The following is a 26,633-nucleotide window of genomic DNA, read 5'->3' as shown; positions in this document are numbered from 1 at the left end:
ATGGTATAAGCTACAGCCCACAGTAAATAAATAAAATATTGCTGAAGAACATGAACCATAATTTTGAAACAAAAACACCACAGATGGCATCTACATAACATTTGACATAGCACTTCAGAGAGTACACTGATAGCTGGCATTGTTCAGTAGCCCTCTAGATTTCATCAGCAAATAAATGTAATATGAGGCAGTAGTGGACATGCCTAATTGCCTAGAGAGAGGCAGAGATGATGTTTCATCCACACAAAATTCTAATTACAGTGGAATATCATTAGCAGATTTTTAACTTCATAAGTGGGAAAGTGTACTACCAAAAAATACCTAATCTGGTAACAATTTTACGTGTGAAAAATATAGTCAATAGGTGAGTTTATCCCAAACCTCGATCACTGTGTCTGGAGTAATCATCGCAAGAGAAATCGTTGCAACAACTGCTTCAATCCTGTTTCTTATGTTGGTAGATCAGCTGGTAGCACAGTCATGATCCTTGATGAACACTAGGATGAAAAAATTGCGTGCCATCAGATGGGGTAAATGTGGAGGCCGTGTGAAGCGAGCTCTGTCATCTAGTCCCTTGAGACGAACGTCATTTAACCAGTTGCATTCTGAGATTGGCCAGTGAGATGGTACACCCTCTTGCTGCTAAATAAAGTTCTGAGGTTCAGATTCTTCCAACTGAAGGGGCCATAGTACTAATACATAGAAATATGAAATAGTAGTTACAGTTGCTTCACCAAAAAAGTAAGGCCCATCAACTTTCTGCTGGGATATGTAGCAAAATAAAAAAAATAAACATTCAATTTAGGGAAGTCTCAAAGCAGCTGTTCCGTTTTGTGGGGATTTGTTGACCCCAAATGTGCACATTGTGAATGTTCACATTTCCACTTAGATGAAATGTCAACTCATTGCTGAAGAAGATGCGGTCCAGAAAATCTTTGGCATGCTGCAACATTTTGTTTACGAAGTTGCTATGTAAACCGTAGCTGTATGCTTTAGAGCCTGTAAACTGCAAGCAATAAGGACATAGTTGTCTCCTTCAGTCTCCACATAGATACATAGATGTCAATATAATTATTAATTTGCAGCTTGCATTACAGACTGATTTCCTCACATTATGTGTAAAAGGCTGTCTCACTCATTTAACACATTCTTCAGTTGCATACGGATGTGCACATGTATACAAACAAAATTGTTTGAATTGATCTTTTATAATTCTAAGTCAAATGTAATAAATACTGCAAAACCAAAAAGCCCGATATTCATTTTGACACACCCACCACAATAAGTACTACAGTGTGTAGTAATGTTACCAAAGGTTTGAGAAACATACCAGTGGTTAGTGCTTATTTTGTACTAATTTTTATGTTGTACTGTCTATTTAATACATTCATCATAACTTCAAGATGATCATATCTCAACACTTAATGCTTAACATCATCCAGTTCCAGTATTGCTGTAGCTTTTGATATTGTACAAACTGGCAAAGATTCAGATTCATCCTTGTCTTTACTTTCTTCATTTATTGATATCGTCAATTGAAGACCTCCTACGATTCCAATTTTTCTCAAAGTCTGTCTGTGCTCTGTTTACATTGTAAAAAATACTCAGCTGAATAACTTTTGATCTTTAACCTCCAGAATTTTGCAGATGGAACCAAGGGTAGATAGTGGCCTGTGAGTTGTTTCTCTACTTACTTCTGTACCTTTGTTGAATTACAGTATCATAGTGAAAGTTGTTAAGTGTGATTATTACTTTCATGAAATAGTGTGTTTTATCCTAATGCTTAAAACTAACAGCTCTGGATGAATAGCAATTTTTAGTTTTTCTATTTTTATTTTGCACTATACATGTACATCTTCACAACTTATGACTTTAGTAACTGTGAACCTATATGAGATATTAACAGATGGTTTCTAGTGTATGATAAAATAACTCATAAAATTTCTTTTACCTTCCAGGTCATACAATTTTGATGCAAAAGTGAACCTGAAAACATGATAAAATGTGGACGCCTCTGAAGAAAGCTCCGTGTGTGTGGCCCGGTAGATACAGACGATACCTGAAACCCAAATGCAATGAACAATTCAGACTTGGAGTACTTCATTTGTGGAAACAGGTAGTGTTCTCCATAAAAAAAGGGCTGGTCACCATGAGTTTCAGATGCCATTGTGGACAGGGTACGGCAGGCGTTTGCAAGTAGTTCTATAAAATCTGTATGTACGGCAGCCAGGGAGTTGGAAATGAGAAGATCGACATTGCACAATGTCTTGCATAAGAGGTAATGGCTCTATCCCTACATGCAGCTGCTTCAGGCATTTAACCCTATGGACAATCCTAGGTGCAGACAATTTGCAGTGGATATTCTATGCAAGGTTGATGCAAGAATTGACTTTTTGGAAAAGATTCCTTTCTCCGATATGGCAACATGTCATGTATCCAGCAAACTGAATTGTCATAACGTTCATATGTAGGATTTGCAGCATCTTCGTGTCACACATGAAATGGAAAGAGACAGTCGTTACGTCAATGTTTGGTGCAGACTGATCCCCAGTTGCATCACTGATTCATTTTTTTTTTTCATCACTGCCATCAACAGTGGTGTTAACGTGGACATGTTACAAGAGTTTACTGTGCCACAATTGGAACACCTGCAGCCTGGTGTCATATTCCAGTAAGACAGGGCACCACTCCACTGCCCCCTAAATGTACTTCAATTTCCATATAAAAAGTTTCCGGATAGGTGGATTGGACGAGATCGTCCAACTTGATGTCCGCCACGATACCCTGATCTTACACCACAAATTTTTTCGTGGGGTGTTGTGAAGGATGCTGTATATTGAACCAGGGCTAGAGACCTACAGGAATTGAAGGCACACTTTTGCAATCCACTTGAACATGTCGCCATGGAGATCTTGAATCGTATGTGGAGAGAAATGAAATTCAGACTAGGTATTATAGGTGCTATTGAGGGTTCACACGTTGATTTGTGTGAATGAGGAAACAAAATGAAGTTATTTGATCGTGTAAATTTTATTTGTATGAAAATAGATAACTTACTTAATTGTTGAATTTCATCATTCAGCTCACTCTAGATCCTGCTATTCTCAAATAACTGTTGCTCAGTTCTATGGGTGAACTTCAGCTCTCCTTTCAGTTGTTGGTAAATCAACAGTGGGCTATCTTTCTCAGTAGCAATGTAAAAAGCATCAGTGTGTGCTATGTCCAAGAAGTTATTGTGAAGGAAAAGGAATTGTTTTCTTATGAACTTCTGCTGATCGAGATTGTATTTGTAGTGGCCTCCATAGTTCATAGAAAGCTTGTAATTTTGATATATAATTTCTCGGCTCCTGTGCCAGAATGTGTGGTCTTTCCCGTAGTAAATAGTCACATTCCCCACATCTAGTGTGACACTTTGTAGCATAGTTAATTTTCTCATCTGTAAGTTGTAAAAAAAGAAAACCATTAATTATTTGAGTGACAGTAGGGTTTTCATTATGTCATGCAGGTAATATCAAAGAATTTAGATACTGCTGATTAAATACACACTGATGAGCCGTTTTCAGGCTACTTGTGGGCCAGCCTGTTTCGATAGTGCTTATATCCTCAGCTTAAACTTGCAAAGTAACATCCATGCACTTCACTTGTTTTGTGAAACTAATATGTTGACATCCTTTCTCTTTGTTGACTTATAGGTGGCCAATGGGTGGACAGTAAATGGTAACCAATGAACAGCTTTTAATTGGGTATGCCTTCATGCATGTTTTTCTGCATGCGGGAGTTACTGTTACATATAAAGCACTTTACACTGCTTGTGAGAAAACATCATTATTAATCAGCATTGATGGTCAACTTGGTCCCTAGCATCCACTAGTGGGTGTCCTCACTTTCATAGGAGGCAGTAGACAGTTGGAGGTTAAAATATTTACATTAGGGTTTCACAGAATTTTGAAAAAAATATTGCAGACCTCCTACGTACCTTGAACTCCCAGCCATCGACCAATACTTCCACAAAACGACCTTCCAAGAAGGCTCATAGGAAGCACAGTTCTCCTTCCCCGCTACTGCGTATTTCTTCTCCTGCACCACCCAGCGGTTGCCGCCCCAGGCCGTCATCTATTTCGCCTGGCCGCACCGCTGGTAGCCGAACATCTGGCCGTTCACCAGCGGCCATCTTAACACGATGGCCGATGAACCTATAGAACAAATGGACGATGACTGTCGGCCTACTGCTAGCGGCGGCGGTGCTCGCTCGAAGCCGGGCCCTCAGTGGCGTTCGAGATGACCCCTTCTTGCATCTTCTTCTCACGATGGCGCTTATTCACTGGAATATTCGCAGCATTTGCTCCAACCGAGAGGACTTGAAATTGCTGCTCCACTTGCACCGTCTGCTCGTCATAGCCCTCCAGGAAACGAAGCTATGCCCATGTGATCAAATTGCCTTGGCACACTACACCTCTGTGTGTTTTGCCCTACCCCCAGTGGCAGGTATTCCGGCTCATGGAGGGGTTATGTTGCTGGTCCGGGATGATATCTACTATGATCCCATCACATTGCACACCGGCCTGCAGGCAGTTTCTGTCCGCATTACTCTCCCCACTTTTACATTTTCCATTTGTACTGTTTACACTGCATCGTCGTCTGCCGTTACCAGGGCAGACATGTTGCAAATTATTGCTCAGCTACCTGCACCATTTTTGTTAACTGGAGACTTCAATGCTCACCATCCTCTTTGGGGCTCTCCAGCATCCTCTCCAAGGGGCTCCCTGTTAGCAGACGTTTTCAACCAGCTCAATCTTGTCTGACTCAATACTGGCGCCCCTACTTTCCTTTCAGACACCTCTCACACTTATTCCCATTTAGACCTCTCTTTATGTACTACCCAACTTGCACGCCGGTTTTAGTAGTATGTGCTTTCTGATACATATTCGAGCGACCACTTCCCGTGTGTTATCCATCTCCTGCATCATACCCCCTCTCCGTGCTCAACTAGTTGGAACATCTCCAAAGCAGACTGGGGACTCTTCTCTTCCAGGGCGACCTCTCAGGATCAAACCTTCACAAGCTGCAATAGTCAGGCCACACACCTCACGGAAGTCATTCTCACTGCTGCTGAATATTCCATCCCTCACACTACTTCTTCTCCACGCCGCGTACCGGTCCCCTGGTGGACCACAGCATGTAGAGACGCTTTACGTGCTCGTCGACGTGCTTTACGCACCTTTAAACGCCACCCTACAGTGGCGAATTGTATCGATTATAAACGATTACATGCACAGTGTCGTCGTATTTTTATAGAAAGCAAGAAAACCAGCTGGGCTGCTTTCACAAGCACCTTCAACAGTTTTACTCCTCCTTCTGTTGTCTGGGGTAGCCTGCGCCGGCTATCTGGCACTAAGGTCCACCCACCAGTTTCTGGCTTGACGGTCACGAATAACGTCCTTGTGGCGCCTGAGGATGTCTCCAATGCCTTCGGCCGCTTTCTCACAGAGGTTTCGAGCTCCACTCATTACCCCCATGCCTTCCTCCCCAGAAAACAGGCAGAGGAGGCTCGACCACCTAACTTACACTCCTCGAATCGTTAAAGTTATAATGCCCCATTCACCATGCGGGAACTCGAAAATGCACTTGCCCGATCACGGTCTCCCGCTCCAGGGCCTGATTCTATTCATATTCAGATGCTGAAGAACCTTTCTCCTGCGGGTAAAGGTTTCCTTCTTCGTACTTTCAATCGCATCTGGATTGAGGTACATGTTCCCGCATGCTGGTGCGAGTCTATTGTCGTACAGATTACTAAGCTGGGGAAGGACAAGCACTTGCTATCCAGTTATCGACCCATCTTGCTTAACAGCTGTGTCTGTAAGGTGATGGAGCGAATGGTTAACTCTTGTTTGGTTTGGCTGCTCGAATCTCGACACCTACTTACCAATGTACAATGTGGATTTCGTAGGCGCTGCTCTGCTGTTGACCATCTCGTTACCTTGTCGACCTTCATTATGGATAACTTCTTGTGGAAGCCCCCGACCGCGGCTGTGTTCTTTGATTTGGAGAAAGCTTACGACACCTGTTGGAGGGCGGGCATTCTCTGCACCATGCATACATGGGGCTTTCGCGGTCGCCTCCCTTTTTTTACTCGTTCCTTTTTAAAGGATCGACAGTTCAGGGTACATGTGGGTTCTGTCCTGTCCAACACCTTTCGCCAGGAGAATGGGGTGCCACAGGGCTCCGTTTTGAGTGTCGCTCTCTTTGCCATAGCGATCAATCCAATAATGGATTGCCTCCCAGCTGATATATCAGGCTCCCTTTTCGTGGACGATTTTACCATCTATTGCAGCGCGCAGTGTACATGTTTCCTGGAGCGCTGTCTTCAGTGTTATCTTGACCGTCTTTGCTCCTGGAGTGTCGCCAATGGCTTCCGTTTTTCTGCCGAGAAGACGGTCTGTATAACTTCTGGCGCTACAAAGAGTTTCTCCCACCGTCCTTACGACTCGGTCCCGTTGCTCTCCCATTCGTGGAGACAACAAAATTTTTAGGTCTTACATTTGACAGGAAACTTAGCTGGTCTCCACATGTCATATTTGGCTGCCCGTTGTACCCGTTCCCTAAATGTCCTCCGTGTTCTTAGTGGCACGTCGTGGGGAGCAGATCGAACCGTTCTACTTCGCCTATATCGGTTGATCGTCCGCTCCAAGCTGGGTTATGGGTGCTTTGTATACTCCTCTGCACGGCCGTCCATCTTACGCTGCCTCAACTCCATACAACATCGGAGTTTACGGCTTGCGATCGGAGCGTTTTATACTAGTCCCGTCGAGAGGCTTCATGCTAAAGCCGGTGAATTGCCACTCACCTACGGGCGCGATATACTGCTTTATCGTTACGCCTGTCGCCTACTGTCAATGCCCGGCCACCCATCGTATCGTTCCTTTTTTGACGACTCTCTCGACCGTCAATACGGGTTGTATGTCTCTGCCCTGCTACCCCATGGAGTTCGCTTTTGTCGCCTCCTTCAACACCTTGATTTTTCACTCCCTGCAACCTTTAGAGTGGGCGAGAACCACATGCCACCTTGGCTACTACTTTTCGATATCGTACTTCAGAAGCTAGAGAGTATGAAGGAAATGCGAAATTATTTCGTAACGTACAACTTTTTGCTTGTCATTTAATATTGGTACTTCATGAATTATATTTTGTCAAGTTATAAAAATGACCATTTGTACCGTAACAGTCTCATTTATTTGGTGTGTGTTAAAATTGCTGGAATATTAGGCAGGCCTATGTAGTTTTATCTAGCAGACAGTGACAAAATACATGTAAACAGACTGAGAAACCACACCAGTCTTAGGTACTGCTTGTATTAACAGCTTTTCCAGTATTAAAGGACAACACTGAGTTTTTCTGTACAAAATATTTGTCAGACTTTGATGAGGTATAAGATCCTTTTGCAGAAAGGAAAGCATACCATGTAAAGCCGTAGCAAGATTAGAGGAAAAAATGCTAGGACTTCAGGATTTAAGAAATGTGTACTGTCTTGCTTGTTTCTTGTCTTTACTGGTTTTATGGATCCTATATTTAATTTTATTAATAGGCAATAAAGAGTGCAAATTTTCTGAGGAGTTATTTTTCTCCAGGTTACAAATAATTCCATCCTGTATTAACTGTGAGTTATTTTTGAGGGAGGAGGGGGGTGGCAGGATGTCAAACTGGCCGACGATACGACATTTTAATAGTGTGATTGCACCCATCACAAAGTATTACACGTTTGAATTCCACAGAGTGAAATACAGTGACATGCGGTTGAAGAATACCATGTGAAGAGGCGTGACGCTGCACTTCCGCACACTTAAGACCAAATAACCTCAGATTTCCTTGAACAAATATGTTTTATGTATTGGACTCTTCAGAAAGATGTGCGATACAAATGAACAAATTTCATATTTTTGATAAGTCGATTTTTAAAATTTTTGGCGTGCTACCTCAAACACTTGAGGGAGGGGGAGTGCCACAATCTATTATTGCCCCGTTCAGAAATATTGTAGATCTGACACTGATGAACGAGTTGTATTGGGGAGGTGGGTAGTCTCCTGTGAGCCGTGTTTATGTTTGAAAACAAAATGGATTTCTGTGGCCGGGAGTTATCAAGTGAATTAAAATACATTCACATAATTACGTAAGCCTAAAATATGTTGTTATGAGGGTAATCCCAAAAGTAAGATCTTACTTTTTTTTTACAAGTACAGAAGTCTGTTTGTGTGGCAGTTGGTCACACTGTTACTGAGAGTGCTTCACGCGATGCGAGTAAACATGCGCACGTCGCACTGAAGCGCTCAGCCTTGGCTTGGCAGCCGTTGAGAATGTAGCTCCTGTCGGATGTTACCGCCAAGTGCGAATTGCGTGCAGTTATTCGGTTTTTTGAATGCAAAGGCAAATGCGCAAATTGATATCCATCGCCAATTGACGGAAGTGTATGGTGAGTCGTGCACGGATGTCAAAAATGTTCGCAAGTGGTGTAGTGTTCGCAGCTGGTCTGACCGAAATTCACGACGAACAAAGGAGCGGGAGACAGTTAATTTCTGAGGAGACAGTGTTGAAGGTTAAGCAAAGCTTGCGTTAAGATCGGCAGATCGCCCTGGATAATCACTGCACGTTGGTTCCTCAGGTTTCTCGAAGCGCCGCTCACAGAATTTTAACAGAAACATTGAACTACCGGAAGGTGTGTGCAAGATGGGTGCCACACAAGCTGACAGAGGACCACATGTGGCAAGAGTTGATGATTCCCGCTCATTTCTTCACCGCCTTGCAGCCGAACAGGACAACTTTCAGGACTCAATTGTCATGGGTGAAGAAATCTGAGCATATAACTTTACACATGAGACCAAGCAACAATCATGCCAGTGGCGGCATCCTTCTTCACCAAAGCTGCGGAAATTCACACACACAGTCTGGCGGTAAAGTCATGACAACCGTTTTTTGGGATCCGTAAGGGGTATTGTGGGTCAACTTTACACCCACTGGGACAACAGTTAACGCTGACAGGTACTGTGGAACTGAAAAAACTCAAGTGGTTAATTCAGAACCGGAGAAGAGAAATGTTGAACCAAGGGTGTACACGTTCTCGATGACAATGCTCTCCCACACATCACTCGACAAAATGTTGCTCTCCTGCAACAGTGTCAGTGGAACATAATCACCCACCCACCCTGTGATCCTGACTTGGCGCCCAGTGACTATCACCTGTTCCCTGGGTTAAAAGAACAGTTGGCCAGAAAGCGATTCACCTCCTGAACAGCATGGTGGCAAGCTGGTATAACATGGGCACACAAAAACTAGCGCATTGTCTAAAAAAATGCATCGTCAGAAATGGTAATTATGTTGAAAAATAGCTAAATGTTAAAACTGTAAACTGAGGGAAATAACAACTCCATGTACTTAAAAAATAGGAGACCTTTTTTCTTGGGATTACCCTCATAGTTGCAGATTTTATTTTATTCCCACACTTCTGACAGTCAAGCATTAATCACCTTGCAGACCAATTAAGCAAGGTAACAGGTGATTAACAGTGGCCCTCGTCCATGGACCAAAAGTCGACAAGATTCCAGGGCTAGAAAATTTTAACAGTCGCGACTCAATGCACATCGGACACTTCACATCGCAGAGGTCTACAGTAAAGACATGGATAAATCATATTACCTGCCGTCAGTGGCGTTCATTCCGAGGACCTGGAATTGTGGTAAAATAAATGAATCGGAATCCATTGTAAAAAAAATTAAAGTTGTTGGTGATCTCACCCATTATTACAGAAATGAAATAAAATCGTCACCTTCCCTATACCTTACCAAAAAAAAATTATAATTACAATACTGCATCAGCCACATGCGAGACACTCCCTGTTACCGATGACCTCGGTCGTTACGCAATCGACACTCCCTGTGACCGATGACCTCGGTCGTTACGCAATCGCTTATCGCTCTTTGTTAACAAACGTGAGAAGCCAAATGAGTCGCACCAACGAACGCGTGCTGCTAGTGTTACTACAGCACATGTCCTGGATATCCACTTTCCAGACATAGAAAATTTCTGATTCACAGTTTCAGCCGAGAACAGCTAAGCATAAATCGAGAACTGGGGGCTAAAGGAGGCAACAGCTTTGCCTATATAAGTTATGAATCTATGAATCTGGGAAGAAGGCGTCAGACTTCATACAGCTGCGCGAGCAACAGCATTTGTCCACTCGCACAGCAGATGCCACGATTTGTTGACCCCCAGATGTGAACATTGTGTGTGTTCAGATTTCCAATTAGATGAAATGTCAACTCATCGCTGAAGATCACACGGTCCAGAAAATCTTTGACATGCTCCAACATTTTGTTTGCAAAGTTGCTATGTAAACCATAGCTGTATGCTTCAGAACTTGTAAACCACAAACAATAAGGACATAGTTGTTTCCTTTAGTCTCCACATAGATACATAGATGTCACTATAATAATTAATTTGCTACTTGCCTTCCACACTGATTTCTTCACATTATACGCATGAGCACATGTTTACAAAACAAAATTGTTTGATTTGCTCTTTCGTAATTCTAAGTCGAGTCTAATAAATACTACAAAACCGAAAAAGCTCGATATTCATTTTGACACACAAAGGACAATAAGATCCAGTGTGTAGTAACGTTTTCAAAAGTTTGAGAAACATACCAGTGGTTAGTGCTTATTTTGTACTAATTTTTATATTGTACTGTCAATTTTATTTAATAAATTTATCACTACTTTAACATGTTCATATCTCAACACTCGGTGCTTAACTTTTTCCAGTGTTGCTGTAGCTTTTGATATTGTACAAACTGGCAAAGGTTCCGATTCATCCTTGTCTTTTCTTTCTTTAATTATCGATATTGTCAATTGAAGACCTACTAAGATTCCAATTTTTCTGGAATTAAGTGTGTGCTCCGTTTACATTGTAAAAAATACTCAGCTGAGTAACTTTTGATCTTTAACCTCCAGAATTTTGCAGATGGAACCGAGGGTAGATAGTGGGCTGTGAGCTGTTTACTTACTTCTGTACCTTTGTTGAATTACAGTATCATAATGAAAGTTGTTAAGTGTGATTATTACTTTCATCAAATAGTGTGTTGTATCCTAATGCCTAAAAGTAATAGCTTTACATCACCAGCAATTTTTTTTTAAGTATATATTTTGTACTATACATGTATATCTTCACAACTTAAGACTTTAGTAACTTTGAAACTATACGAGGTATTATCAAATGGTTTCGAGCAAATAAGATCACTCATAAAATTTCTTTCACCTTCCAGGTCATGCAATTTTGATGCGAAATGGAACCTGAAAACCTGACGAAATGTGGACGCCACTGGATAAAGAACAATGTGTGTGACCTGCTAGATACAGATAACAAATACCGAAGTGCAGTGATTCTTTCGGACTTGGAATACATCAATTATGGAAACAGGTAGTGTTCTCCAAAAAAAGTGACTGGTCACCCATCAGTTTCAGATGCCAATGTGGACAGGGTACAGCAGGTGTTTGCAAGGAATTCTATAAAATCGATGTGTATGGGAGCCAGAGAGTTGGAAATAAGATGATCGACATTGCACAGTGTCTTGCATAAGAGTTAATGGCTCTATTCCTACATGCAGCTGCTTCAGGCATTAAAGCCTATGGGCAAACCTAGGTGCGAACAATTTGCAGTGGGTATTCTATGCAAGATTGATGCAAGCAGTGAACTTCTGGAAAAGATTTGTTTCTCCGATATGGCAACACTTCATGTATCCAGCAAACTGAATCATCATAATGTTTGTATGTAGGATTTGCAGCATCTTCGTGTTACACATGAAATGGAAAGAGACAGTCGTTACGTCAATGTTTGATGCAGACTGATCCCCAGTTGCATCACTGATTCATTCTTTTCATCACTGCCATCAACAGTGGTGTTAACGTGGACATGTTACAAGAGTTTACTGTGCCACAATTGGAACACCTGCAGCCTGGTGTCATATTCCAGTAAGACAGGGCACCACTCCACTGGCCCCTAAATGTACTTCAATTTCCATATAAAAAGTTTCCGGATAGGTGGATTGGACGAGATCGTCCAACTTGATGTTCGCCACGATACCCTGACCTTAAACCACAAATTCTTTTGTGGGGTGTTGTGAAGGATGTGGTATATTGAACCAGGGCTAGAGACCTACAGGAATTGAAGGCACACTTTTGCAATCCACTTGAACATGTCGCCATGGAGATCTTGAATCGTACGTGTAGAGAAATGGAATTCAGACTAGGCATTAGCCGTACTATTAAGGGTGCACATGTTGATTTGTATGAATGAGGAAACAAAATTTACATATCTGACTGCGTAAATTTTATTTTGTATGAAAATACGTAACTTACTTAAATGTTGAATTTCATTATTCAGTTCACTCTAGATCCTGCTATTCTCAAATAACTGTTGCTCAGTTCCATGGGTGAACTTCAGCTCTCCTTTCAGTTGTCAGTTTATCAACAGTGGGCTGTCTTTCTCAGTAGCAATGTAAAAAGCATCAGTGTGTGCTATGTCCAAGAAGTTATTGTGAAGGAAAAGGAACTGTGTTGTTTTATGAGCTTCTGCTGATCGAGCTTGTATTTGTAGTGGCCTCCATTGATCATAGAAAGCTTGTGATTTTGATGTATAATTACTTGCCTCCTGTGCCAGAATTTGTGGTCTTTCCCACATCCCCCACAACTAGTGTGACACTTTGTAGCATAGTTAATTTTCTCATCCATAAATTGTAAAAAAAGAAAACCATTAATTTTTATTTGAGTGACAGTAGGGTTTTCATTATGTCATGCAGGTAATATCAAAGAATTTAGATATTGCTGATTAAATACACACTGCTGAGCCATTTTCAGGCTACTTGTGGACCAGCCTGTTTGCATAGTGCTCATATCCTCAGCTGAAACTTGCGAAGTATTATCCATGCACTTCACTTGTTTTGTGAAACTAATATGTTTACATCCTTTCTCTGTGTTGAGTTAAATGCAGCCAGTGGGAGGACAGTAAATGGTAATCAATGAACAGCTTTTAACTAGGTATGCCTTCATTCAGCTAGCACATGTTTTTTCTGCGTTGAAGAGTTTCTGTTGCATATATGGCACTTGACACTGCCTGTGAGAAAACATTATTAATCAGCACTGATGGTCAACTTTGTCCGTAGCACCCACTAGTGGGCATCTGAGCCTTCATAGCAGGCAGTAGACAGTTGGAGGTCAAAATATTTAGTTTAGGGTTTCACAAAACTTTGAAAAAATAATTAGGTTAGTAATTATTAATTTAAACTTTAACTTGATGCAACTCTGCATTATAAATTTTATGACGCGAAGTTACTTCCCCACTTCAGAAATCATCATTACTGTCGAATGGTGGATGGTTAGAAAATTTTAATAATAAAGCTACATTTTCCTAGATGTGGGAAAATTTATCACCTGTAGAATGCTTTCATATAATAAACTGTATTAAATACCATTGATCGCCATCTAGTCACATGATACCAGCAAGCTATTTAAGCCCGTATGAAGGGTTAGTCTCGCATAGTTTCCTGCCGTTATGTAGACAGGAGTGGCACCACCAGCAATCAAGCAATGGGTAACATATTTTAAATATACGTAATTTTAGCTGTTGTATAATAGTTTTTCTCGTGACTATCAATAATTTTACAGTGTAAATGCCCAGAAGATGACACCTATGTCGGATTGAAACCGGTTGGCAGTATAATAATAATAAATGCGATTACGACTCTTTTTGAGTAATTAATATTGATCATGCCATATCTCCCAAACTAGGTGTTGTACAACTCAATTTTATAACTGGCTTCAGTATCATATGTTGATAGTGGGTGGAAACTTTCTGGCCAATAGAATGGGTAACAGTGAAGTAATAAATTAAAATGTGCGACTTGGAATTTGTAGCAAACCAGCATTTGAAATGTATTATTTGACAAACTTTTTCACTTTACATTTTAACAGTTTGTTGGTGCTCTAGTTTTCTTTAGATGAGAGTAGTATTTTGTGGCTTATTGATGCCACATGAGTTAGAGCGTGCTGCAAGGAACATTTTGGTATTACGGACACAGAGGACTGCAGCGCAACATTAGTAGTGGTGCAGCAAAGGCAAAACGTGCAGTGGAGTGTGCAGTCTGAAGGGAAGGAGACGGTGTATTATTGGGAAGAGTATTCATAAAGTGCAAAGCAGTCACACAAATCTCCTTGTGTTGTGAAGGATCGAATAACATTTTAGTAACAAAACAGTGGCGAGGCGATGGAGGAGAGAACCGGTTGCCACTACCTTATCACTCAAACGTATCGGAAATTAATGCACTGCTCATGGATGATATGATGCCCTGGATTGGTGTTGACGGTTATGTCAAAGCTAAGGGATTCACGGTGAGGAATAGATTCACTTATTACTTTGGTGGGCCGAATTTCAAGTCATTCAGTCTTAATCGCAGTACCAAGATCCAACTCATTATAATTGTGGTTAAAGCTCAGTTCACGTGAATTTACTGATGTTTTATATTGGACATAATCAAAGACATTTCTTCTTACATGTTTCATTCAGTTTTCTTCAGATTTCTCCCCAAATTAACTCATTTTGCATCTAGTTTCTCGTCCCGGTGTCAGCTGCGTTACACAAAATACGCCGTTTGGACACGAATTTGATGTGTTGCTCACTGCCTAAAACAGAGAACAGTCAGCTGACATTTCTGGTGGATAAATAGATCAGAAGAATTACATACTCTTACTGCCCGTGCATGTGAAAAAAATACTGCAGTGTTCATCTGGTGTTTTCCTGCTGCTCAGTTGACTTCCCCACTACAAGCACCCTCAAACAAATTGCTGCAGTGTGCGATATACCCTTCCTGAGGAGTGCAAGCGTGTCCCACAGTGGCACGGTTTTGCAGGACACTAGCCAAATGGTCTGCTATGTACTTGTGGAAGTGGGTAGTGCTGTCTCGCACACATTGTATGCAGCACGTTGTGGAAAATGTTGCTGTGATACGAAAGTGGATGGTAGATAAAAAAGGTTCACTACCCCTGCTTTAATGAATGAGACTGCCATGTATAAAACAACTTCAAAACATTTGTTTACTTTTCAGGTGCTCGGTAGCATTTTGGGGCAACAGGTTCCCTGCAGCAAACTAGATCAACTGCCAGCTTTTCAGCTTCTTCCCACACATTGAAGATCCTTTGCAAAAATTAGTTTCCAGGTGATAAAAGGTTTTCCCCTATTTCTGCATCCATCTGTTAGTTTCCACACCACTGATGATTTGCAACATGGTCACGATGGCTAATATCAAAAATTTACCCCGAGTGTCATCAGTGAGAAACACTTAATTCGTGTGTCAATTTTGTTGACATTTCCTAGGTTCCGCACCTGTGCCTGGCTGTCACTAGGATGATAGACAGGAGTGCACCTGGAGCTCAGTATGAGTACTTCTTGAGTCTTAATTCCTGTGTAGATCAGATTGGGTGGAAGACTGCAGAAGCCCTTCCCAATTCAGTTAGTGATGTCTGCATCTACACCTCCACTACACTGAAGTGACAAGTCACGGACTCCTTCAAAATGTCTTCTGGAGCCTCATTTTGCCTGGCATAGTGCAGCAATTTCACATGGCACGGACTTGACAAATCGCTAGAAGCATCCCACATTAGTAATGAGCCAAGCTGCCTCTATAGCTGTCTGTGTTCACGAAACTATTGCCATTGCAGGATTTTGTTTAGAACTGTCACATGAATGTTCAATGAGATTCGTGTTGGGTAATCTTGGTAACCAAATCATTCACTCGAATTGTTCAGAATGTTCTTCAAACCAATTACAAACAATTGTGACCAATTGACATGTTAAATTGTCATTCTATCATTGTTTGGGAAAATGAAGTCTACGAATGGCTGCAGGTCTTCTCCAAGTATTGAAGTAAAACTATTTACAGTCAATGACTGGTTGAGTTGGACCAGAGGACTACAGTCCATTCCATGTGGACACAACCCACAACATTATGGAGCCACAACCGAGGCTTCATGGGATCTGCACCGCACTTGAACCCTGTCGTCAGTTCGTATCATCTGAAGTTGGGGTTCATCTCACCAGTACCAGATTTTCCAGTCACCTAGGATCCAACCGTTAGTCACAAGCTCAGGAGAGGTTCTGCAGGCGATGTCGTGCTGTTAGCAAAGGCACTCGCATTGTTTGTCTGTTGCTGTAGCAGTTAATACCAGATTTCACTGCACTTTCCAGGTGTGTTTGTTGTAAGTCCCACTGATTTCTGCGGTTATTTCACACAATGTTGCTTGTCTCGTCGCACTGGCAACTCCACGCAGCACCACTGCACTCGGTCGTTAAATGGAAGCCGTCAGCCACTGTGTTGTCTGCAGCGAGAGGTAATGCATGAAATTTGGTATTCTTGACACTGTGCATCTTGGAATATTGAATTGTCTGATAATTTGTGAAATGGAATGTTACACGTGTCCATCTCCAACTAGCATTCCGCATGCACAGTCCGTTAAATCCCGCCGGGTGAGCATAGTCGTGTTGGAAATCTTTTTACATCAATCACCTGTGTGCACATGACAGCTCCCTGTTGTACTGCCGTACTGTACTTGGTGTATGAAATGATAAAGCCATCTGTTTATGTGCATATGGCTTTCCCATTACTTACAGATACAACTGCTGAGAAGTGGAAATTTGTCAACATATTCCAGTACCTTCTGTTGCACTATAAGTTGAGTAGATACATTTCCACTTGTTGCGCATATTGTTTTTGTTTCATCACTATTTCTTTTCAGTCCTAAAGAAATTGCCACTCCACCCAGCTCGGTAACTATTAGTTGTAAACTGGGTTGTGTTTCTGTCAACAGAACAATATCAGCAGCAAAATTCAGGTCCTTAAATCTGTACTACACGACACACCGAAGGTGTAAAAGTGAGGTGTGGCCGACATGCTATCTAGCAGCAAAACGGGAGAAGCTATGTTTTTAGTAAACTGTTCATCTGCCATGTTGATGTAGGAGAGGTTCTGTTAATGCAGGTGGCATGTGTTCTATTGTCGTGTATCAGTGTGTGTGCAGTAGAGGCAGTGGCTCCGCGCGTGCACACAACGCAGCCTTGCGACTGGGCTTTCTACTAGTTACTGCTTTCCTTAGCAATCAAAACACACGGATTGATTCGACAATTCCGCAAAGTTCCGTGGGTATTTTTTCAGTAAGCAGTAGCTTATAAATACATTAATGAAACAAATGAAATTGCTTATTTTTGTATCCCTGTTGAAAGAAAGCTCTATAAAGCTTCTTATTGTAGCTATGGAAAGGAATAAAAAGAGCTTTCAAGTGATAATTCAAGAATACAGCAAGAAAAGGTGTATCTGTTACCTAACAGATATTTTGTACCACAATAAGGCAATCTACAGATGTTTTCATTCTGAGTTTATACAAGTTAATGTGCCTATAATTTTACACTTGGTGTGTGTGTGTGTGTGTGTGTGTGTGTGTGTGTCGCATAAATTGATGAAAGTAGTACGCACGTTTGATTCCGTAGCTGTATTATTTCAGCACGCCAGGAAGGAAAGCTTGGCGAGAATAGGAGGAAAAGTGAGAACAGTTGTCTGGTGTGACGAACGAGGAATGTAAAGCACACTTAGTCTCCTTATGTTTGCATTATTCAGCTGAAATCGAAAAGATGTGGGGAACAATGCAGAGTAGCGCAGGCGGGATCACCCGTAAGCCAAGCGTGTGGTGGTTTGACCTGTTGGCTTATTCGCAAGACCACATAGCGCACAGAAAACTGCTGACAGCCCACTATCTGTCGTGAGTATTAGTTTTTGTCACTCTGTCATTACACATTTTCTGCATTCTGTAAGATGCCTTATCCTGTTGTAGGAATCTACATTGATATCAACAGTTAATGCCTGATACTAAAAATACATTTCACAGGGTTCAGACATGTCCACTTACTGCAGAAATTGTTGATTTGTGTGATGATCTGCTAGTGCTTTCAAATACTATGCTTCCACTTTGTGTGCGCTCTTCATGTCATTCCTGTGTGTGAAAACATTCACATGTCAAATGCACAGTAGTGGATGCTTCGATGCAAACACACTGGTAGTAATAAATGAAATTAACTTAAAACACCCCAAATACATGTAAGGCAGAACGGTGGAGTGAGAGCATTTTTTGTGGTCTATTGCGCAGAAGTATCCACTAGACTTTCTGAAAAATCTGATACATCACTTTGTGCACTAGTTTGCAGACGTGCTCCTGTATCAGTTTCAGAAGAGGTAATGTCAATGTCCTTTAATAGGAACTGCTGAGCAATTTATTTGTTTGTAATGTACTCTAATGCCTTGGACGATCAAAAGCAGTGTGAAGCTGGATTGCAAAAATCCACACCTATCTGTCATAGCGTGACTTGCTTGATATGTACAGCCGATCTTCCTCACTGGATTGCCGGCTCCATCGATCTCCGAAACCTGCTGGCTAACAGGAATTTGTAAGACTGACTCTCTCTCTCTCTCTCTCTCTCTCTCTCTCTCTCTCTCTCTCTCTCCCTCTCCCTCTCCCCTTTTGAAATAACAGTCCTCGAAGAATACTTTCAGTTCAGTCTTGGTACATTTCAGCTTCCACAAATAACACATTCACCATTTCCCACGTCAATATTCGAATGTATACAAGTCAACCGATTTCTCTCGCATTAGACTCGATAAAATACATCTGCAGTAAAGTTGACTTAACCACATAATTTATGAACCTGTCTTGCCTCTCAAGAGTCCAACAAATGAAGTACTTAAAAATCTGGAAAAAATAAAAATCTATTTTACACTTCACTCTCACTTCCTGATACTTCATTTAGTCCCTGGGGTCCTCCTTTACTTTAGACTTATTTACTCTTAACAGGTACTGTCTCTCCCTATATTCAGACTAGACGTTCCTTAACAATCATCGCAATCGATTCCTCTCAGGTGTATGCTCTTTACTTACTCATGCCTCCCTACCTACTTGACATGGAATCTTTCTAAGTATATGAATATATACAGGGTGGTCCATCGGAAGTTTCGGATGAGATTATCTCCAGAATTATCGGGTAAAACTAGTCGATAAGACAAGTTTGTAAGCTCAGAGGAGGACATCAAATGATACTACACCTGATCCCCAGCCCCCTCCCCCTTCAGTGGGGCAACTTTTAAATCTTAAATGGAAACACCCATTTTTTGTTGCAGATTTGGATTCTCCATAAAAAAGTAATCAAGTTTTGACTGAAACATTTTTAAACCAATGACAGATGGCACTGAAATCGAGAAAAATTGAAATTGAGGAGAACTCTGATTTATTTAGAATGATCCGAGGAGGACGCATGAAATCGATACAAAATGTGCACCCGTTCTTTCATTACGCCAAATTAAGCTTTTTTAATTTTTTAATACGAAATGTATCCTGCCTGCCAAAGTATTTGATGGAGGGAGGCGGAATGGTATTAAAACCTCGTTACGGAACTCTTTACAATTTCATTACTCACCTGACTGCAGTGCTACCGTGGAAAAAGTGTAACTATGGCTCAATATAAAGGTCAGTGTAATGCGATCAGACGTCACTTCACTTTCAGGTTGTGAACCGTAAACGTCAACTGACGAAAGTAACTTATTCTTTAGCGAAACAGGGCTCACTATCCTCTTACAGAGATTGTTAATTTTAGGTGGATGCCATAACAATTACGCTGCAGCTGCATAATTGTATGCAGATAGTTTCCCAAACAGATGACATCCAAGCGAAATTATTACTCGAAATTGCACTCAACGTGCTCGAAATGGATACATGCACCGTCCACCTAGTCACCGCGATTACAATGAAAATTACACTCGTACCCTACCATTCTGGCCTGTGTTCAACTGGATCCTGAAACGAGTAGTCGTGCGATTCAGAGACAAACTGAAATATCGAAATCGACTGCTTTGAGGTTTTGAAGGCACATAATATCATGAGTATGGTATTACACTGACACAGGCCTTATTGCAAAAAGATATTCAAATATGTGTGCATTTCTGCCAATGGGCCTTGGAAATAAGAGGTGGCAATGACTTTTTAGATACGGTATGTTCATCGACGAAGCCACATTCAAAAACAATGGTGAATTAAATCATGATTGTCATTATTGGTCCCCTGTCAAGCCACACAGACCCATTGACAATAAACACAAATGGTCATTAATGGTCTGGTGTGGAATTTTAAACAGTAACGTGATAGGATCGAATTTTTTTGACCAAAATGTTACTGGGAATCAATGTTTGACTTCTCTGTGATAATTTGTTGGAGCTAATGGAAGATGTTGATTTAGAAACTAGGCAACAAATGTGGTTCCAACAGGATGGAGCAGCTCACCATTATGCTAAAAATTTGCGGAACGTTTTAAAGTTAAGGTACCCTGGTCAGTCGATAGGATACAGCAGACCAATCAGTGATCTCCACATTCACCAGACCTAACATCCCCCGATTTATTTATTGTGGGGTTATTTAAAAACTATTGTTAATGAAAGACAGCCACCAACGCAAAAACAATATGGAGCAATGCACTTGAAGAGCGTGTGCGGCCATACCACGGGATGTGCTGCTCAAAACTGCAGACAACTTATGCAGACGATTGACTTTATGCACTGAAGCAAATGGGGATGATTTTGAACAATTTCTTCGTGGATAATTTCATTAATTAAGCACCCCAAATTGTGAGAGGCAAGGGGACTCACATTAATGAAGCACCCCAACATGTGAGACGCTCTAATGAAGCACCCCATGGGAACATCATTCTACTATGTTCATGTCATTGTTCCTGGGTAATACTAAAAGTAGGATACAGTACATTTTGTACCACAATACCTTAATTTGCCATAATGAAAGAACTGGTGCACATTTTTTATCAATTTGATGCATCTTTCTCGCATAATTCTAAATAAATCAGAGTTCTTCCACAATTTTACTTTTTTCTCGATTTCAGCACCATCTGTCTATGGTTTAAAAAATGTTTCAGACAAAACTTGATTACTTCTTTATGGAGAAACTGAATCTGCAATAAAAAATGGGTGTTCCCATTTAAGATTTGAAAGTTGTCCTCCGCCCCACCCAAAGGGATGGGAGCTGGAGGTCACGTATAGCATCATTTGGTGTCCCCCTTTGAGCTTATGAACTTGTCTTGCCCACTATTTTCACCTGATAGGTAGTTTTCGAGATAATCTCATCCGAAACTTCAGATGGACCACCCTGTATATTTTCCTATATATACGTGCAATGCAGAACCGTCACAATAAACAACAATGTGTGCATATTTCCTACTGTACACAAACCTTCCCTCTCCATCACTTGATGGTTCTCACCTTTTGACAGGTTTCTAGTCAGTAGTTTCATTGTTTGTGTAGCTTCGTGTGTTTGAGTGGTTGCTAAGATCGAATAAGAGAAAGAAGACCGCCCCAAAGACGGGAAACCCTTCCCACTGCCTCTTCCCCAGGACCCCTACCTCCCCAGTGCTTGAGTGACATGCTGGAGGAGGTTCCTACGGAACAGACATTCCCACCGTAGCATTTAAGGTCCCAGAAGAAAATATTAGCAACGCTGTGGAAGTAGCCGTGTCAAAGCATCACACACACTTGTTTGTGAAGTGTGATGTGTGTCATTCATGATCTGTCTGTTAGTGTAAATCGTGCTTTTACCTACACTACCCAGCCCCTTTCAAAATTGATACAAACCCTCCCGTCTATATCATATGTCATAAAAGGTATAAAATATTCTATACAAAATAGAAAATTATACACTACGATAAAGTAGTTGTTCTGTCCGTCACGTTATATTACATTACCCATAAATATAATACTCTACTCGTTTCATTTCATGTCTAGAGATCACTGTTTGTCTGTGGTTTTCTTACGCCAGTCTTTACGTTATGGCTATGTCAAATTTGCTAAATACTGAAATTGTAGGATAGTTTATGAATTCGGTAATAAACTACAGAATCATGTAAGATTTGAAGGGAGTTCAGTGCAGGAAAACTATTTTGTAAGAAACACTGAAAACAACTCGGGATCCAAAGGTTGTCACTCCGCCTGTTAACACAGAATCTTCACGTCCCTGCGGGATAAATGTGACACAGCCCGGATCCAATGGATCTGATATTAACTTCACTTGAGCAAGTGCAAACCAGTAATTCTCGCTGAATTTTGTGTGGAAGTCTCCCCATGGCAAAAAATCATCACTTCACTAGGTAACACATCAGGTAAAGTTATTCCATTTTCTACTCCATCCTGGATAAATTGGAATCCTTTCCACAAGTCTCCTATAACCTTGCTGGTATTATTAATTTCGGAAGAAGCAATAGTTGAAATGTTTCCGGAGGTTACTCTCGTGGCAACTCCTCGAACTATCATTTCTTCAAATGGTTCCTCCAAGCTACATCTACTTGTAATAACAAAGCTGGATATATTCTCTTTGAAATTCCATCCTACATTGTTTACTCGTGCACTGACACCTGTAATTTTCAATTCAATAATCGACATTAATTCCTTAAATTGATCTACACTCTCTTTCAAAGTACTTAAACCTTGTGTTACATTACTGTATTCATTATTACATTTGGCGTCATATTCAGTTTGCAAAGCAACCATGTCTTCACATCGATTTCTACATTCTTTGCTTTGAGTGTCTAGGTTTTTATTCAGAATATCACCTCATGCATCCAATTTAGAACTTAATGAGTTCATAACCGTGTTTATTTCTCTACTTAAATTAGCACTCTGTGCACCGAGTTTTTCACTTGAAGTTGCACTTACTTCATTTCTCAAAGAAGCACCCTGGTCATCTATTTTATCATTTGAGTATTTACTGAACCTAAATTAAGAGTTTGAGCATTTAAAGTTTTATTCAGTTCCCTTCTTAAAGAAGTATTTTGAGCAGTCAGTTTGTTTCTTGAAGCTGCTGAATCTGCACTTTGGCCATCTATTTTATCGTTTAAAATTTTAATCAAATTCACTAATTCAGACCAGTCTGGCACCACCTCGCTTTCATTGCCATGGCTGGTTCTGAAGTTTCCCCAATTCTGTGTATTATCCATATTTGTCTTAGTTTTTGATGAGGTGATCATTTAACGAATTAACTCTAAGCATTGTAACTACACTAATACAGTCTAGTGACCAGTTTCTTCGTCTTTATACTCAAACAATTATTATTTTTCGCTCACCCGGTGTGAGTTTACGCTGCATTGATGAGCAGGTGTGGAATCGGCACACTGGTAAACAATAACTGGTGCCGGTGGCATCGGTTGCTGGTTTTCGTGTCTGCATCGGTGTGCGGATGTAGAATCAGCATCGGTTAGCACCAACTGGTGCCGGTGATGTCAGATGTTGTCTCTGCGTCCCTGCGATGCGTGTGGGAGCTGGATCGCTGCATCTCTTCTTAGTAAAATATATCGAGGTCTTCTTTTCATTCTTTTAACATTATTACTTTTGTACGTCTTTCGCTTTGTTGCATTCACACAAATTTTTATTTAATTATTGGACTTTATCCAGTTACATGAAACAGCTCTCTTGTCTTGTTATTCCAGATTGCTATGGCAACACATCATATCTTCTGCTTAGATTTTCTCTCAAAATTCCCATTTTTTTTCAAGTCCTGTCATGGTGATATTTGACATTAGAAATTTAAAAAAATACTTAAATATGTGCTTACATCTTCGAAAATGGCCTCTGAAATACGTACATTATTAGCAAAGATTTAAATCACTTTATGCTTTCTGAAAATTTTTTACATGTTTGAAAAGTTACATATGAAACATTACATTAATTTTTTGCTTCAAGGCACTTTGTACGTAAAATTTTAAATAAGTGACTATTTAGTTTATTTTTTAATGTGAAAGTGGACATGTTTTCTGTTATTTTTATGTAGTTTGGCAAACAGCTGCATAGAAGGCATTTTGCTTTTACAGGCTCTTCGTCAGTTACGTTGACCAGATTTCTTTCAGTATGTTTTTTAAATTTTGCTATAGTTATGGATATTTCTGTTTAACAATGCAGCATGGTAATTTTTTATGTTAATACATACACATTCAAAAGCTTTTGAAAAGTCTAGAAACGTACTACAAACTTTCTTTTGTCCATCAAGTGCCATAGTTGAATACAGTATAAATTCAGCTGTGTTGCTGTACTGCTGGATCTACCTTTGCTATATCCGTGCTAGGCATCAGAGTACGGCATTTTTTCTTTACAATTTACTATTGTTTTTAATTGCATGTTCTATTATTTTAGATGAGACAGGTGTAATAGTTGTCGTTCGGTAATTTCCTGGATCTTTCTTGCTGCACTTCGGAAATGGGGATCACCTTAATCTTTCTTAAACGTGTGAGGAATCTTCCATCCGTGGCTAAATTTATTTAAAAAGTTGTAGGCTTTACCACCTACTGCTGTCTAGTAGATATAATTCCTCATCTGTCAGTATTTTCGTTTTTTTAATCGTTGTATTTTTACTAGTTCAGATTTATTTGTTGAGAGAAAGAGAATTTTCTCACGAGGAGTACTTAGAATGAATGTGTTAGTTTGCCCACTGCCTCACCATAATGTTCATTTATAATATCACGGACTTCTTTAGTGGTTTTTCTTTATAGAAAATAAGAGATTCAACATTGACCTTTCCATATTATTGTAATGCAGCAAGCAAGTGGTGCCAACATTCAGGTTTCATACATGTTATTTACACCAATAATTTTATACAGTCTAGTGTATTTGGCACAATTAATTTTAATTGTAATGTTATAACATGTTTACAGTGCAATATTTAATAAATTTCCCTTTTTTTTCTAGTACTCACAAGACATTTACAGTGGGGTGTGCAGTTGAGAACAGTTCTCCATCTACCCCTCAGTGCTCACCAGAATTATTCAAAGTGGGGCACTAAGCCAATTCCAAGAAGCAGGCCAAGGATGTCCTGGTAAGCAGCACATTGTCAGTGCTGCGAGACATACAGACAGCAATGAATGGGAGCAGTGCAGACGACAAGTTGGGCCAATATGTTGTAGCTGAGCTGATTACAACTAAAAATAGAAAATTTAAGGCAGAGGCAAAGTGCCTTATCATGAATGCCATCATGGGTGCCATTCAGAAAGTTACTGGTTGTTGATTTTTAAATAAAAGATTGAAAATTAAAAATGGTGCTTCTTTATAGCTTCCCACTGCCAGGGTACATACCCTACAGGTTTGAAATATTCACAGGATTCTCACTCACTTCTGTGGCATGTGATGATGTCCTTTTTCCGTCCTGTTGTGGTAAGCTTGCGAGAGATTTGCCACACCGCCAAGACCCATTCCCTATGGTTAACAGATCTGTGTCTTTAACATCATCAGTACTTGCCAGGTAAGTGCTATCTGCATGATCAATTGAATAATTGTGCAGAAAAGACAGTGGAAAATCCAGGATGGAATGTAACAATATTATTAAAGGAAACTTGCCACTCACCATATAGTATGTTGCGTGTGCGTTCACACAGACAGACAGACAGAGAGAGAGAGAGAGAGAGAGAGAGAGAGAGAGAGAGCGTCCTCTGTCAGTATAACATGTGGCACTTTTTATGTTGCTGTCTGGAAGTATTTTTTCCTAGGGTATCTTTAGTCAGTTTTCACGCATTGCAGAACTGATCTGGCTGTTGGCATTCACCACCCCCCAAATCACTTACCCTGCCATTGCAACCATTGCCAAGAAGGATGAACATATTTATACCTAGCATCTACAACAGCCAGCAAAACATGGCTGTGAAACTTTTGTTTTTTTTTTTTTGAGTTGTGATGTGTCAAGCCAGCAGATCGTAGAGGGACGGACTCAACATGCTTCCTGTCCATTGCACCTGAAGAGAGAATTTGTACAAATATTTAATAATGGACACAGTTATATTGCCAATTGCAGTAAACTACTGAAAAGTCCTACTGGTGAAGAATATTTAAGATACAATTTCTTTTTTATACACTTATATTCACTTCGGGAATGCCAGGTTTTCAATGGTACATAGCTCAGTTTTGTGGCTTACCAATACAGCTTGGAAACTGCCACAAGTTATAAATTTTTTTTCCAAATTTGGTTCCCCTATGCTTGTGTTGTTGTGGCCTGTTAACAATTTAAACAAAATTAGCTTCTGAGCGCCATGTAAAGGTATTCCACACTCGTAAAATAACAGTAGTTTACCTTCAAGTATTTATCTTTGTCTGATGCAAATTTCAGCACACACCTGCACAATAATTTTTTGAAATGCTTGGCTGTGAAATTCAGTGACTGAAAGCTAGGCTCTTAAATGATACCCTAGTTGCCAGGAATCGAAGTGACAATCAACCCGAAACACAGTAGGGCATAATGGAGGTTGTCAGTGATATGTGATGGTCAAATCATAAAACACAAGTTAAATGGTCTGATTCTTACCTCCAACTAGGTGAAATAGCTTCCCTCATCACAGTGTCATACACACAAATCCCATCGTGTAGCACGGACAATAGTTTGTCAAAACAGGACACATCCATCTTGGCTAAATTCCTGAATTACAGAGGATCTTCGGGCCTCGCCTCTTTCATGAACAGGGAGTCTGTA

The 26,633-nt window shown here is 40.5% G+C and overlaps 1 long non-coding RNA gene across 1 annotated transcript; it reads left to right on the top strand.

The window, feature by feature from the left end:
• The first annotated feature begins 1,963 nt into the window (after positions 1-1,963).
• Positions 1,964-25,194, top strand: LOC126295346 (uncharacterized). Its single transcript, XR_007552461.1, has 3 exons — positions 1,964-2,116; positions 11,309-11,463; positions 24,866-25,194. It is a non-coding gene; the product is annotated as an uncharacterized LOC126295346 (long non-coding RNA).
• The last annotated feature ends 1,439 nt before the right edge of the window (positions 25,195-26,633 follow it).

The sequence above is a fragment of the Schistocerca gregaria genome, chromosome 11, assembly GCF_023897955.1.
Source record: "Schistocerca gregaria isolate iqSchGreg1 chromosome 11, iqSchGreg1.2, whole genome shotgun sequence".
NCBI lineage: Eukaryota > Metazoa > Arthropoda > Insecta > Orthoptera > Acrididae > Schistocerca > Schistocerca gregaria.
This window is presented reverse-complemented; position numbering and strand designations above follow the sequence as displayed.